The sequence below is a fragment of the Penaeus vannamei genome, chromosome 12, assembly GCF_042767895.1.
Source record: "Penaeus vannamei isolate JL-2024 chromosome 12, ASM4276789v1, whole genome shotgun sequence".
Lineage (NCBI taxonomy): Eukaryota > Metazoa > Arthropoda > Malacostraca > Decapoda > Penaeidae > Penaeus > Penaeus vannamei.
The window spans coordinates 13,816,561-13,826,560 of record NC_091560.1 but is presented as its reverse complement, the minus strand read 5'-3'; the positions used below and the strand labels follow the sequence as shown (position 1 = coordinate 13,826,560).

The 10,000-nt window shown below is 42.4% G+C and overlaps 1 protein-coding gene across 2 annotated transcripts in view; it reads left to right on the top strand.

The window, feature by feature from the left end:
• The window catches only part of LOC113812497 (potassium channel subfamily K member 1), a 389,459-nt gene that overhangs the window by 285,584 nt on the left and 93,875 nt on the right, over window positions 1–10,000 (top strand). The window lies entirely within an intron of this gene.

Sequence of the window (10,000 nt, the reverse complement as noted above, 5' to 3'; positions counted from 1 at the left end):
CTATTCATCCCTGAAAGACGTTCATTTTTCTGGACTGCACGTCTGCAAGGTAAAATTACGCCTTTTGCGTATTGCAAATGTTTACCTCAGCCTGCCTTAGAGGGTAAACATTTGCTCTGACCTGGAATAAATAACAGCTGTTTTGTTTGGCGCTGAGTGAATGTTTTCCTCGTGCGCAATGGAGGCGCGATTCTTGGCGGAACGCAAACCGGAGATAAGACTGGGCTTTTGGCGACAGAAAATGATATGTATTATGTGCCCTCAAAGAAATGGCGAGATACGGGAGGAGGAAGTAGGATAGAGAGAGTACGAACGAGAGAGAGAGGGGGAGACTGAGACAGAGAGGGAGTGGAAGAGAAAGGGAAAGAAAGAGCGAGTAAGCTATGGAATAAGGAGGAAACGAGAGAGAAGGAAGACAAAGAAACAAGGGTGGAATAGGGAGGGAGAAATGAAAGAGGAGGATATAAATTGAGGTGTGGGACTAAAAACAGACAGAATAAGAATTCGAGAATCCGAGCGGTAGCGTTCTCGTCTACCAATCTTGCTGACCCGCGCTCAATCCCGCGCGCTGCCAGTGGATAATAACCCCGGCCATTCCTTGCACACAGGGGGTAATTCAGAAACAAAAAATAAACAAACAGCATGTCACATCAGAGAATATCCATTGTAACATATGAAATTAAACCAAAGGCTCAGGTTCCACGTAACCCATCGGTGCTCTCCACAGACTTCCCCAATCCTGTTTGACCTCTGACCTCTCCCGACGCATCCTTCACCTCCAGTACCCTCTCTGCCTTTTCCTCTTATTCTGATATATATATATATATATATATATATATATATATATATATATATATATATATATATATATATATATATATTTTTTTTTTTTTTTTTCTCTCTCTCTCCCTAACCCCTACCCTTTCTCCGAATTCTGATTTCAAGTAGTATATCCTCTCTCATGCAATTCGTAATCTCAGCCTCATGGGTTCCTCTTCGAATTCTAAAGCCATCATACAACGAAAGGAAGAAAACATATTCAGAGCGGATGCATCGTGAATATGTATGTGATACCGGTAGTCTTGCTGAATCTGTTGCTCTTCCCCGGTGTCGAGTTTCGGCCACATCGACTTCCTTAATTGATTTTCCTGATTTTTCTTTTCTTTTCTTTTGCGTCGAAAATAATTAGTTGAGAACGCGAGAGATAACTTACGCTGTTCATTTACATAACGGTTATGGTTTCAAAGTGTAAGCTGATATGTGCTTTCGAAGTGTGCCTGTCTCCATTAGCATGTGCATGTGATTCTGTGTGCATATGCGTTTTGGTGTGTATTTCTGTGCGCTTATATGCGTTGATGGCAATGAGTGTGAGAGTCTGTTTACATCTGTGTGTATGTGTGTGTGCGTATGTATGTTAGTGTGTGTGTGTGTGTGTGTGTGTATTTATGTTAGTGTGTGTGTGTGTGTGTGCGTATGTATGTTAGTGTGTGTGTGTGTGTGTGCGTATGTATGTTAGTGTGTGTGTGTATGTGTGCGTATGTATGTTAGTGTGTGTGTGTGTGTGCGTATGTATGTTAGTTTGTGTGTGTATGTGTGCGTATGTATGTCAGCGTGTGTGTGTGTGTGTGTGTGTGTGTGTGTGCGCGCATATATGAGTACTTTTAGTGTACAACTCCATGCGTGTGTGCGTTGTATGCATATGAGTTCCGGCATATACGTACACGAATGACATATAGTTTAATTCACCGGCGCCCGTGCGGGAACCAGTCTCGTCCGCCCTTCCCTGGTCAGCTGCGATACGTCCTGTTTTGCTCGTGTGTACAAAATCCAGTCTATATTTTCCCAGTTTTTTAGCAAAATGTCCTTAGCCTTTTTTAATCATTTATCCGGGCAGGCATTAATGAAATCGCTTTCAGTATGCATTGCTTAAAATCGAGCGAGCAAAAATATCGTTTGTCCATTTTAACTGGAAAGGAAAAACCGGTGTGGATGTTTTGCAATTTCCATAATCCTTTTAATTCATGGTTAAGTTATGAGAATACTAGCTACACTTAGCCATTAGACCTGCAGGACTCACCCCATGATATTAGTTACATGGTTTTAAGCGTGTGCGAAAACTTTTAGAGGGAAAGGGAAAGGATGGGGAGATGGATATACATATTTATGTGTGTGTGTAGATAGAGAGAGAGAGAGAAAGAGAGAAAGGGGGGGGGAGGTGTGACGGGGTAAGAGGTATTTATATAGAAAGATGGAATGAGAGAAAGGAAGGGATTGACAAAAGGCAAAGACGAAAAAGCAGCTAAATAGAAAAAGAGAGAGAGAATAAGTCAAAAAGATGCAGCCGAACCAAGAGGGAGAGACTGGAATATGGAAGCAGGGAAAGCGAAGAATGAAACAGACGAAAGAGAAACGGAACTAAAGAATGGTAGAAAAAAAAACAGAACAAAACAAAAAATATATACCATAGATACGAAGAGCCAAAAACACAGTAGCCATTCTACAAAACAGACCCAGAATTCGTACCTTCAGCAACTGTAGCGGAATTATTTTGTCATTTACAGCCACAACACTTCCATTTATTTGTACCTCCCGCTGTGACTGGAGGGGCGTCTGTTAACGATGCCAATACAGGCTCCTAAAACTGAACATATTTAGTGCATCAATTCAGTTGGGAAAATGCAGTGTGTGGAAAAAAGTAGATTATATTAATTCTCCCGCTTAAACGAGTCGGATAATTTGCTTTAGTATATTTCAGAATCAAAGGAATATTGTAATGTAACATCCTTCTGTGTCTGGTAATTAAATTTGGATTTATATGTCGTGTTGGTGTGCTGACAAGGGCTTGAATGTTCAAATATAAATTGTTGTGTCAGTGCTCGTGAATCTTGTAAGTCTTTTGTTATTTCTTCCTCGCTACCTCTTCCTCCTTTATTTTTTCTTCCTCTCATCCTCATTTTGAAGCAAAAGTATCATCACCATCACCATCGTTGTCGTCGTCGTCATCATCATCGCCATTATCATCATTATCATCATTATCATTATCATTATCATCATCATCATCATCATCATCATCATCATCAGCGTCGTCGTCGTCGTCGTCATCGCCAATGCCATCATCAGCAGCATCATCATCATCACTATCATCATCGTTATCGCCATCGTCATCATTACCATCATCATCGTGATCATCATTTTCAACATCCTTCTCCTCTTTCTCCTCCTTCTCCTTCCACTTCCCCTCTCCCTCGCCTCCTCTACGCCTTACTTCCACTCCAAGGAACTGGCGACTGCTTGAGCATTTGTACCTCGCGGACTTTTGCTACGCCGAAGAAAACTTCACTAACTTCACTTTGAAGTGGAAGTTTTGAGACCGGTCTGGAATGCGAAATAACTTATTTTCTTCTCCCGTGAACCCCAAGGCTGGATCTAAATGGATGTCCTCAAAAGTGATATAATTTTAAGGATTAAGAAAAGAATGAATATAGAATATTGATGATGTTGATAGATAAGATGTAGATAATATTGATAGCAATGCCGATGAGGATGAGGATGCTAATGTTGATAATGATATTTATATAATAGAAATCAATAATAATGGTAATAACGACAGGTATGATAATGATAATATTATTAGTGGTGATAGTAATAGCAACAAAAATAATAATGATAACTTAAACCAATCAGAGAGCGCATACCTCTGCCAAGGCAATAGGGACACTGTTACAATAAAAATAATCATACTTGAAGAATTACATTAAAATCACCTCTTCAAATCCACTTGACCTTTGCGTTTCCCTATCTCGCAGTGCTAATAAACCCTTTAAAAAATTACTGGATCCGGAGCACCACCAAAATTTAATGGCATCTAGTTTGGACTAAAACATAAACAAATTATAAATATCTGTTTTTTTAATTTTTGAGTCATCCTGCTAACCAACCAACCAACGACCTAACTAACCAACGCTACCATGGTGGAGGTAATGATAATGACAATAATACTACTACTAATAATAAAAACAGTGATGATAGCAATAAAGCTACTGTGATAACGAACTTCCATTTCCTACTTCGAGTCCGTCCTCCATGGTCTTGCCTGTAGTGTCATGAACTATTAATAAATAATTTTGAAACATTATGATGGTGATAAACGTTGGTTAATATTCAAGTGTTATTGTAAAGATGATAAATGTTAATTGATACGTCAAGTGATATCTTGAAAAGAATAAATATATTTTTTCGGCCTTCACTTATAATATTTATTTTGTGTAATTGCGGTTAATGTCTTAATTATCACCATTGCAGTATTTACTGCAGTCTTAATTAATCGGATTAATTACTAGGACACAGATTACTGGAACGGTTGGTTTAGTCATCACTGTAGTAGGTAATGTTTTAAGAGTAGTTATAATTACCGTTATTGTTAGATTAATTCTAATTTTGATATTGCTGTCTCACATTAATATCATGATGCACGTTTTTTGTCGTTAATATTATTACCGTTATTTCAGTGATTATAAGAGAGTATTGAACTGAAGTCCCGGAACGCATGCGCAGGAAGACCAGTACAAGGAACAGCATTTGCGTTCCTTGAAATTCGGTCGTCACTGCAGTCGCGCCGCCGGTCGACTCGTTTCGTCTGCTGGGGTGGTCCGGAGGGGGGGGGGGATCGTTATTCTCTCACTTATTCTTGCTGTCATTTTTATAGGCTTGGTCTTTCTACTCCGTCTTTATTTTTTTATTCTTTATCGTTTTTCTTTTCTTTTCTTTATGGTCTCCTTTTCTCCTTCATCTTCTTTTCTTTCTGCCCCTTTTTCTTCGCTTTCTTCATCATCGCCAACCTCTTCTCAATAGTATATGAATAACAATAAAAAGAAAATCATAACTTAAGACAGTAAAAAAAACAGCGCACGAGCCTCTGATAGAGAAGATCAACTGCCATTAATTAGGAGCACATTCCTCAATTTGCATACAGATGAGCGAGGCACTTTTGTCTGCCTTGCTTCCCGCAGCGAAATATGGTGGCAGAGAGCGGCGACGTTTTTGGTCCCGTAAATTTTGCTTGCGCGAAAATGGGGCTCGGCGCATACTTGCTGTATTTTGCTGTTTCTTCGCGCCGTATTTCATGTCTTTATTTTTCTTCGCGTTTCTTCTTATGTAGGACTCTATGTTTCGTGGCATTTCGTTGCAAATTATAGTTGTTTTTTGTCGTGTTTTCAGGTGTGTGTGCTGAAATTAGTAGCATTCCAGAACCTTGGTTGGCTGACTGGAATTCCGTCCGAATTTGTCTCCAATACCCAGTCTAACAACAGTGGTACCTGCTTGCCTTGACTATTTTTCTTCTCTCTCTCTCTCTCTCTCTCTCTCTCCCTCTCTCTCTCTCTCTCTCTCTCTCTCTCTCTCTCTCTCTCTCTCTCTCTCTCTCTCTCTCTCTCTCTCTCTCTCTCCCTCTCTCTCTCTCTCTCTCTCTCTCTCTCTCTCTCTCTCTCTCTCTCTCTCTCTCTCTCTCTCTCTCTCTCTCTCTCTCTCTCTCTCCCTTCCTCCCTTCCTTCCTCCCTCCCTCCCTCCCTCCCTTCCTCCCTCCCTCGCTCCTCCCTCCCTCGCTCCTCCCTCCCTCCCTCCTCCCTCCCTCCCTCTCACTCATCCTTATTACCAAGCATATCATTTCCAGGACCTGCACCAATAAAGCCTTCGTCTTGCATGCTGTCTGCGAGGTGATCGATGTGCGACTCCGCTGCTGATCGGTCGTTTCCGCTCTCTAGCTCGGATTATTCGGTCGTTCGTACCCGGATGATGCGTTGGATCGGTCCGTCTCATTTCCGTCTGTTGGGAACGTGGAGAGGAATGTCGGTCCCTGATTTGTTTACGTTGAGAGGGAGTTCTCTGGCTGCGAGGTGAGACGCGCGACGCCGGTTTTGATGAGGACATCACGCTAACACAAAGCCTTGGGAATGCGTGGGGGGGGGGGAGAAGAGGAGAGAGGAGGGAGAGAGAGAAAGAGACGGAGAGAGAGACCTCTACGATCTTGTTTCTATCCGCCATATGCGCTTCACCCTCCTCGGACCTTCTCAGAAACTCCTTAAAACTCTCAACTGACACAAATTCAGTTAAATTGAACTCATTATAAGTTTTATCACCATAGCTAATTAGTCAGTCACTTTCATAAACCCTATTTGCGCCTAATAATCTATCAAACAGAAAATCTCATTACACGCGCTCGTTGGAGAATTAAATGCAAATGTCCTAAGTGGAAACCTTTCGCGTAAGCTTCAGCATTCGCAATACTGATAAATTATTACCTAGAAACAAGAAATAATAACACAACGTACGAAAGCGAGTGAGAAATAATCAACGCATAGATAAGAGAATGACGAAAATGTATGAAATCAAAAAAGAAAATAGCAAGATGAAGGAAAAAGAGTAATGATAACAAAGCAGAAGAAAAAAGAGTAGTGATAACAAAGAAAAAAAAGACGGAATGCCTGCACACAGGCCGCTCGCCATGATACATAAACCAGGTCCGCCCATAACCACCATGAAGGAAAACAATAAAGACGAAAGGGAAACACAGAAGCCGTAAAATAAAGTGTAGCCGCAGAGTAAGGAAGGCCTTGGTGCTGGGGCGGTCGGGGTTGCTTCCCTGTCTGCCTTTTCCTCTTTCTCCCGTTCTTCGATTCTCCCTTTTGCTCTCTTTTTTCGCTCATTTTTTCTTTCTCTTTTTCCTTCTCAGATTTTCATTCTCTCTCTCTTTCTCTCTTCCTGTCTGTATCTCTCTCTCTCTCTCTCTCTCTCTCTCTCTCTCTCTCTCTCTCTCTCTCTCTCTCTCTCTCTCTCTCTCTTCCCTCCCCTCTCTCCACCCTTGCTTCCCTATATCCTTGCCTCTTTCCCTCCCCCTCTCCCTTCTTCCTCCCTTCCTTCTTTCCCCCTTTCCGTTCCTCTCCCCTCCCCGCCTCTCTCTCCCTTGCCCAAGTGTCACGGGTTACACGGGGAACAGCGGCGCCCGTAAGAAGAAACCATAAGCAATAACGACAACGGGCCCTCGACGACAGGCGGGACGACTCTTCACTCATAAAAAGATATTAGGGGCGTCTTTCTCCTGGCGGTTTGCGAGACAGCGGCATCGGGCAGAGATTGGAGCGGGCTGGCGGGAGATGCGAGATACCGCGATTGATCGTATTGTTGCTAATTTTTTTTTTTTTATTTTTTTTTTGTGTTATTATTATTTATTTATTATTTTTTTATGGGGATGCAGGGGGCTTTTCTTTATTTTTTTTACGCTTTAAACCAGCTTTTAGACGTAAGATTTTTTTCGGTTTAAATTGGATTCAGAGACCGGAAAGAATTAATGCGGAGGATTACCGGAGGCATTACAGGATAATAGGACTTGAGAGAATTCTTTTTTCTTTTTTAACTTTTGATTTGGAAGAAATCAGAAAAAAACACATAAGCTTCGTTCGCCATTTACTATTATCGCTATAAAACGGGAGGAAAGTGATCATTGAGACAGAAAAGTGGCGGGAAAATGAGGTTACTCAGCAACATCTAGACTTAGGAGCTGTTTAACTCGCCTTACCCCCTCCCCCTTCCCCGCCCCCCGGCTGTTCCTCGGATCCCACTTCCTCCCACTTATCTCTATGATATATTTGCTATAAGAAAAGACATATTTGATGGTAAATATCGGGAAATGTGAACTGTGTGGAGAGAGTAGCGTATCGCCACGAGTAGGGTGTCTGTAAAGGCGGGAATGCTGTGTAATCCTTCCGCAACATGGACCCTCTGTCAACCACCGGAACAGGACTGGCGGTAAAGTCCGGGGTAATGGCTGATCTGACGTTCAGGATCCATCCCCGGCCGACTCGCAAGGCCACCAATCAGGGGGCGGGAGAGATAGGAAGGGGGTGGAAGGGAGGGGAGAGAAGGAGAGAAAGGGAGGGAAGAGAGAAAAGGGAGAAGGATAGAAATGGGGGTAGAGCAGGGAGAAGGATAGAAATGGAGGTAGGGAGGAGAGAAAGGATAGAAAGGCAGGGAGGAGAGAGAAGGATGGGAAAGGGGTGGAAGGGAGGAAGGATGGGAAGGGGGTGGAAGGGAGGGGAGAGAGAGAGATAAAGGGAGGAAGGAGAAAAAAAGATAGAAGGAGAGAAAGGGAGGGAGAAGAGAGAAGGATGGGAAGAGGGTAGAAGGGAGAATAGACAAGGATGGGAATGGGATGGAAGGGAGGAGAGAAAAGGGGAAGGGGGCGGAAGAGAAGAGAGAGAAGGATGGAAAGGGGGTAGAAGGGAGAAAAGAGGATAGAAATGGAGGTAGGGAAGGGGGTGGAAGGGAGGAGAGAGAGAAGGGGCAGGAGAGAAGAGCGAAAAGGAGAGAAGGATGGGCGATACGGAAGGGAAAGTAATAATGGGAAGATTGGGAGAAGGGAAAAGCGGAAGGAGATAGAAGGATGGGCAGAGGGGGAGAACGATGGATGGAAAGAGGGGAAGGAAGATGGGAAAGACGACGCAGGGAGAGAAAATAAGCAGAAGGGAAAAATAAAAAGAGAAAGAAAGAAAAGAACAGGAGCTGAGAAAGAGAAGATGAGCAAACATGAGGTGAAGACGAAAAACGGAAAATAAAAAACAGTGACGAAAGGAAGAAAAGTAAACAAAGAAAGAGAAGGAGAACGAAAGAAAAACAAAGAAAGAAGAGGAATTAAACACAAAAAATTAACAACGACCCCCGTAATCTGAAGCATGCCTTAATAAACAGATTTTAAACTTTTAATAAGAGGCTGAGGCGATTTCCCAGGATTCTGATTGATGTTTGCGTCAGATTTGTCTTTGGTGACGAGTAATCTTATCTCTATAATCTGTAAGTAAGTGTTTATGTTGCGTTAATTTTTTTTTAATTTCTTAAATATGTACGATTCAGACGTTTTCGATTTCTCTTCAGCGTTTTTTTTATCATTGTTTTTCTTTTCTATTTTCAGGTACGTGGAAAGTGGTCGATAGATTGGAATTCTTGTAAGTATGAAAGATTTGTTTTATCTGCGTCTGTCTTGTGTGTACTGTAGTGTGTCATCTTCGTTTGTTTTCATTTATATATTTTCTCATTTATTCACTTATTCATTCATGTTTGCTTACTCATTCGTCACTCAGTCATTCTCACACTAATGCATTCACATTTCTCTCTCTCTCTCTCTCTCTCTCTCTCTCTCTCTCTCTCTCTCTCTCTCTCTCTCTCTCTCTCTCTCTCTCTCTCTCTCTCTCTCTCACACACACACACACACACACACACACACACACACACACACACACACACACACACACACACACACACACACATACACACACACACACACACACACACACACACACACACACACCCACACACACACACACACACACACACACACACACACACATACACATACACTCACATGCACCCACACACACACACACACACACAATACACATACACACATATGCACCCACACACACACACACACACACAATACACATACACACACATGCACCCACACACACACACACACACACACACACACACACACACACACACACACACACACACACACACACATACAATACACATACACACATGCACCCACACACACACACAACGAAACAAACAAACACACACTCACACCAAGCAAAGCAACAAACGCAGAACAAACACATCGACATCATCGTTCATTTAGCGACAGGGACTCAATCGGCCTGTCACTTCTAGGAAATGTCATGTCGCAGTGTGTACGATAATTGTATTTTTTGGACGCAAGTGAAACGTTTATCCGGAGAGGATTGTGTGGGTGAATTTCTTAACTAAATCTCACCCGGTCTGTTTCTCTCACGTATCACTGATGCGGTCTGGGAGTTTAGAGGTAATAGTGTGTGTGTGTGTGTTTGTCTATGTGTTAGTGTGTGTACGTGTTTAAGGGTGTGTGTGTGTGTGTGTGTGTGTTTGTCTGTGTGTTAGTGTGTGTACGTGTTTAAGGGTGTGTGTGTATGTG